Source organism: Myotis brandtii, unplaced genomic scaffold (genome assembly GCF_000412655.1).
Source record: "Myotis brandtii unplaced genomic scaffold, ASM41265v1 scaffold250, whole genome shotgun sequence".
Taxonomy (NCBI): domain Eukaryota; kingdom Metazoa; phylum Chordata; class Mammalia; order Chiroptera; family Vespertilionidae; genus Myotis; species Myotis brandtii.
Genome location: NW_005359478.1, coordinates 1,990,839 through 1,997,030, shown reverse-complemented (window position 1 = coordinate 1,997,030; position 6,192 = coordinate 1,990,839). Strand labels below are relative to the sequence as shown.

At 52.0% G+C, this 6,192-nt stretch overlaps 1 long non-coding RNA gene across 1 annotated transcript; it reads left to right on the top strand.

Moving 5' to 3' along the window:
- Nucleotides 1-256: 256 nt before the first annotated feature.
- Nucleotides 257-1,821, top strand: LOC106723565. Its single transcript, XR_313671.2, has 2 exons — nucleotides 257-451; nucleotides 1,154-1,821. It is a non-coding gene; the product is annotated as an uncharacterized LOC106723565 (long non-coding RNA).
- The last annotated feature ends 4,371 nt before the right edge of the window (nucleotides 1,822-6,192 follow it).

Sequence of the window (6,192 nt, the reverse complement as noted above, 5' to 3'; positions counted from 1 at the left end):
GGGGCGCAAGTGCGTGAGGTCGGACGTGCCGGGCGGACCGTAAATATTTACCCATTGCCTACTAAGGTCTAGAGATCTAGACCTAGCTTTGCGCGCCTTCTCCCCCTCCCCCCGCCTCCACCCCCTGGCTCGCTCCTGCTCCAGGAGACGTGCCCAGCCGGACGTTTTACCGACCCGAAGCCCGCCCCTCCTGCCGGGGCCGAAGTCTATCCGCCGACCATCTCCAGGGCGGGGCCTCACGCGCTTTTTACTCACCTGGGAGGTCACCTGGGTGTCGGCTTCCCACGTGCCCAACGAGAGATTATCCCGTCTGTGTCCCACGGAATCGAAGCGCCACGAGGGCAGGGCGTTTGGTGTCCTGCTGCACTGCCCACGCCTGGCACAGCACTGGGCATACTAGTAGCAGGTCAATAATTGTCTGTTGAGTGGGTGACATCACTGTTTAGTTAAGGTACTTCTATCCACTTCCTGCTCTGAAAAGACACGGGAGAGGGGTTAAGGAGGGGAGCGGAGGGGTGATGGCAGCTCCACAGAGAGGGTAGCCCAGGGTTGCCCCCTGGAGGAGATGGTTCGGGCACATTCCCCCTTTTCTCTGATTGATGGGACTGCAGGGCGGGAACGCGTCGGGTCCCTCGGCTGCGCTGCTAGGAGGTAACGAAGTGTCGAATAGCCAAAAATTGGCTGAAAAAACATCATCCTCTTATTTGTTATTTTTCTGTTGATCACCCAAGTGAATTTATATGTGAGTCCTAAGGGCCAAAATAAATTGCTACTTCTGACTCTCTATGCTATGACATACTGAGCATATTTATGATTATTCTCCAGTAACAAACTATGCCATATGTCTTAAAATACTGGGGGAAAAAAAGGTGTGTGTGTGTGGGGGGGGTGGACTGGAAGCACGAACGGAACACGGAGCCTCCTTCCCCGGCTTGGCGCTTTCCCCAGCATTCTCACTGCAGGCTTTGATCTCATTACTCTCCTATGCATATATCTTTGTGTTTGGGGGTCGTGTTTCAGACCTAATGGGGCACCCATTAGGGGCCGGGTGTTGTAATTAGCCTCGAAGGTAAGGCGGCGACTAAGATAACATTCCTGCCCTTGGGGAGCCTCGGGACCAGTGGGGGAAATAGACAAACCACTATTTACACAGCAAACTTGCCTGGAAGCGTCGGAGCGCAGACTGCAGATCCACACTCCAGAGCCGCTGCGCCGCCTGCTGGACGCAGAGGGGAGTTGCAGGCACTGCGGGACCCAGACAGACAACAGGGAGATGCCCAGAGACTCGGCCTGAAGACCAGCCCACCGCGTTCCCTCCCCCACCGCAGCCCCCAGCCTGCCCAGGCGGGTCTGTCTCTGGCTTTGGGCTTCCTCTCACCGCAAGCCGGCGCGCTTGTGAAGGCTCTCACCACCCCAGGCAAACATCTGTGCTTAGTGGCGGGAGCGGTCTGAGGTGTCTGTCTGTCTGCCTGTCTGGGAAATTCCCCTCCTGGGCCTCCCTGTGAATTTCTGAGACAGGATTAACCCTCTGAGTGTCTTGCAGGAGGCCCGCCATCCGGAGGGACAGACTGTCCACCTCTGGGGGCACTGCCCGCCGGGAGGCGCCATTTCCAGTCTGGAACTGGCAGAGCTTCTCGATTGCTACTCCTTTACTGAGCACCCTGTGGTCGGGGTGGCAGAGCCACAGGGTCCGGGGCGCCTGCTAACCTGGCCCAGCCCCTGAGGGTATCTTTAGACAGTGGGGTAGGGGTGGGAGGCCTGAGCCTCTGTGCCGTTCCCTCAATGTCATTTTGAAAAATAAAGTATGTGTTTCCCACTTTATTAGTTAAGTGCGTATATTTCCCACTTTATTAATAACTAGAGGCCTGGTGCAGGAATCGGGCACTGGTGGGGTCCAGCAGGTGGGGCGAGTTGGGGAGGCAATCTATCCATGTGTCTCTCTCACATAGATGTTTCTCTCTGTGTTTCCCCCTCCCTTCCACTATGTCTAAAAATCAATGGAAAAAAATATCTTTGGGTGAGGATTAACAAAAAGAGAGAGAGAGAGAGAGAACAGGAGAATAAAGGGGAGGAGGAGCCACCAGCCACTGTTAACATCATCCCTTTCCAGCCAGCTTTTTGCTTGTGAGATTTGGGGGTGGGGTGGGGGTTGCTTGCTTTTACATAGTGTGATAAATATCACACATTTCCTTCCTGTACTTTTTTTTTCTCCTTTAACTTTATGACAGAAGACATTTTTCATGTTGCAAACTCTTTGTAAACAACATTGTTTTTAGTAATTTTCTTTTAAATCCTCGCCAGAGTATACGTTTTTATTGATTTTTAGAGAGAGAGGAAGGGAGAGAGAAACATTGATGTGAGAGAGAACCATTGATTAGTTGTCTTCCATAGGTGCCCAGTCGAGAATCAAACCCAAAACCTTTTGTGTATGGGATGACAGTCCAACCAATTGAACCACTTGGCTAGGGCTGTGAACAATTTACATACATTTGTAGCCCTAGCCAGCTTGGCTCAGTGGATAGAGCATTGGCCTGTGGACTGAAGGGTCCCAGGTTCGCTTCTGGTCAAGGGTACATGCTTAGGTTGTGGGCTCAATCCCCAGTGGGGGATGTGCAGGAGGCAGCCGATCAATGATTCTCTCATCATTGATGTTTCTCTCTTTCCTTCTCCCTTCCTCTCTGAAATCAATAAAAATATATTATAAAAAACAAAAAAAACAATTTATATATATTTACAAACAATATTTTAAAATATTTTTATTGATTTCAGAGAGGAAGGGAGAGGGAGATAGAAACATCAATGATGAGAGAGAATCATTGATTGGCTGTCTCCTGCATGCTCTCCACTGGGGATGGAGCCAGTAACCTGGGCATGTGCCCTGACCGGGAATTGAACCAATGACCTCCTGGTTCATAGGTCGGTGCTCAACCATTGAGCCACGCAGGCCGGGCTAAACAATATTTTTAATGGCAGCATAACGTTCCATTGCCTGTTTCAGAGTTTGCCATTGGAATGAGGCGGGGTAGATATAAATACACACATCCGCACGCACACTCAGCTATCTTCAGTTGCTGAACACTTGAGTGACTGGTTCTTAGAACCTAGAAACAAACCTGAGGGTGACTTTCATTCAACAAGTGTTTATGGAGCACGCAATCTGGACTGGACTCCGGATTGGGGCGGGGGGCTTAGCGGAGAACGAGAGGAGAGATCCCAGCTGTCCTGGAGCTTATGTTTTAGATGAAATCTGGGCATCGGCTTCTCTAGATTTTGGAGAATTTCACAATGCGGGAAAGTGCTTTGGATGTTGCCAAGCTAAAGCCAGATTCTTTTGGCTACTAACTCGTCCAGCTCTTTTACTGAGGGCCAAAGTGAGCAGAACCTAGTGGATCTGTTCCCGCTCACACACATGCAACTCATGATTCCATGGAAGAGGGTGGGATTCTTCCCCTGGGAGTCCATGGCCGGGAAGAGGAGTTTGGACAGGATGGGAAGTGGGAGGGAGAAGGGAGGGGCCGTGGTAAGGAGGATGGGACTGTGTTCCAGGAGGTGTTGTGTACTGCTGCCTCTTCCACCAAAAAATGGACTGATTGCCCGGTTGGTGTGGCCCAGTGGTTGAGCGGCAACCCAGGAACCCAGAGATCGAAGTTCAACTCCCAGTCAGGGCACATGCCTGGGTTTTGGGCTCAATCCCCAGAAGGAGGCTTGCAGGAGGCAGCCGATCGATGATGTTTCTCTCTCATCAGTGTTTCTATCTCTCTCTCCCCCTCCCTTCCTCTCTAAATAAATAAATAAATAAATAAATATTAATTGCTCATGTTAAACACTGTACTGGGAGGCACTGTGGACTCTGAAATATATCCTTGCCCTAAAGGAATCTAGTTTACTGGCAAATATATAATTAGAATATAAGATAAGAATTGTAATAGTGGTGTAAGTGGAACAACAGGCTGTGGGCTCACGGAGGAAGGGATGTTTATTGGTGGTGAGGAGAGCTTCACAGAAGAGGAAACATTCGACATGCGTGTCGAGGGTAAGGAGGCCTTCACATTCAAGGATGAGGGAACAGAGAACAAAGGTAGAGGGTGAGAGTCTGTGCAGTGACTACGCTGAAGGAGCTAAAATTACAGAGTAGGCCCGGGGGAGGCGTGGCAGCAGATGAGAGCAGAAGGCGGTTTGGGGCCATGTTGCTAAGGGCCTTGAATGCCACGCACAGGTTTTGAATATCAGTCTGTAGCCCATAGATGCTTAAATAAGAAGCATAATCAGGTTTGTATTTTAGAAAAAGCACTGTGGGTAACAGCGTGTGGGTAGAGGAGGGAGCTCAGAGGTGGAGGGACTTGAGGCCTGAGCTGCAGGAGCTCTGGTGGGAGGCAGGAGGGCCTGAAGCTGAGGAGTGGCGGAGGCGGGGAGAGCACAGGAGGCATGGAACAGAGTTGGGTGGGACCTGAGCCCGGGGCCGGAGGAGGGAAGGGTGTGGAAGGCCTGGTGGGCAGAAGTGGCCCTTACAGACAGGAAATGGAGGAACAGACCTGGGAAGGAGAAATGCAGCGTGTCACTTTGGTCATTGTATCAAATTGTGATGATTTTGGCTGCAAGTAGCAGAATACCCAACTGCCAGCAGTTTCCTTGGCCCCCAGCAAAGCATTCTGGAAGTGGGACAGCGGCTCAACATGTTTTCAGAGACCCAGCGCTGTCTGTCAGCCTCTCTGGCGAATGGAGTGCAGAAAGGAGGGGTGGGAGCACAAGGTCTCCTCATAAGACTCTTTTAAGTATGTTTTTTAAAAAGTTGGTTTCAGAGAGAGCAAGGGAGAGGGAGAGAGAGAGAGAAACATCAATGATGAGAGAGAATCTCGGATCGGCTGCCTCCCGCACGCCCCCCATGGGGGATGGAGCCCGCAACCCGGGCATGTGCCCTGACTGGGAATGGAACAGGGACCTCCTGGGTCCATAGGTCGATGCTCAACCACCGAGCCACACCCGCCAGGCAAGGCTTTTTTTTTTTTTTTTTAAACCTGGTAAGGAAAATCTTTTCTAGCAGCTCCCCAGCCAACTTATCCTCAGGGGACCGAACCGGCTGGGTGTCCATTGTGATCCCCACATCTGTGAAGGAAGGAGGAGAAGGGACTGGTTCTGACTGGGGCTGAGGTCCACCATCCCCCAAACAGAACCTGTTCTGCTCCCCAGAGAACGGGTGCCTGCGAGCCTGGAAGCGGGTGAGCCCTGGATGGCGCCTGCCACACACATGCTGCCTGAGGGGCCAGCAGAACTGCCAGGGGGGTGTCCCAGGGCAGCTGCAGATGGGGTCTGGAGCTCAGGAGGGTGGGAAGCTCGGAATACGTGTCCCTTTGGGACGTTCTAGGCTGCGTGCACCAGGCAGGGAAGAAGCGTGTGGGGGGCACAGGACCAGGAACCCCTTTCCTGTGGTTTTTACTGGGGAGAAAGCCCTCCTTCCAGCTCCCCAGCTGCACTGGGGGAAAAGCCGGGCTGGGGTGAGTGAGGGTGGGCCGGCACCTTCACCTCCAGGGCAGCCAATAAGCCTCTTTCCCTATAACATAGTATCAGAGCAGGAGTGTAGATGCTTCTGAGTGAGGGTGGGCCGGCACCTTCACCTCCAGGGCAGCCGATAAACCTCTTTTCCGTCACTGGCTAGACTTTCCCTATAACAGTATCAGAGCAGGAGTGGAGATGCTTCTGTTTGCAGAAGCATTCCTTTTATATAACTTCTTCCCTGATTACAGAAGAAATAAATGATCAGAAAACTAGAAGAAGCACAAATGAAGAGAGAAAAAAAGTCGCCCCCAGGAGCAAGCACACTTCTGGAATCCCTCCCCGGGGCTCGGTAACTTTTTATGGTAAATATCTCTGAGCAGTTACAGTTTAATGCCCGCGTTACAGCCAGCCCGGAATCCCTTACAGTTGTGTAACATTTTATGGTCTTCCAGGTTTTTCAGCTGTGTGTTTTATCACGGACTGTTTCATCTTTATAGACTCCTGTACATTGCGATGCAGGCAAAGGCAGGAATTGTTCCTCCCTCCTCTCCCCGACTAGATGAGGAGACAGAGGCTCAGAAAGGTGGTGGTGTGATCGGGGTGTGGGCCAGGCTGTCATTCCTTTCACACCGAGGTGCCCAGCCCAGCGGCGCTTGGTATTGGTGTGGTGGTGGGGGGGGGAGGCGGTGCTCCTTCCAG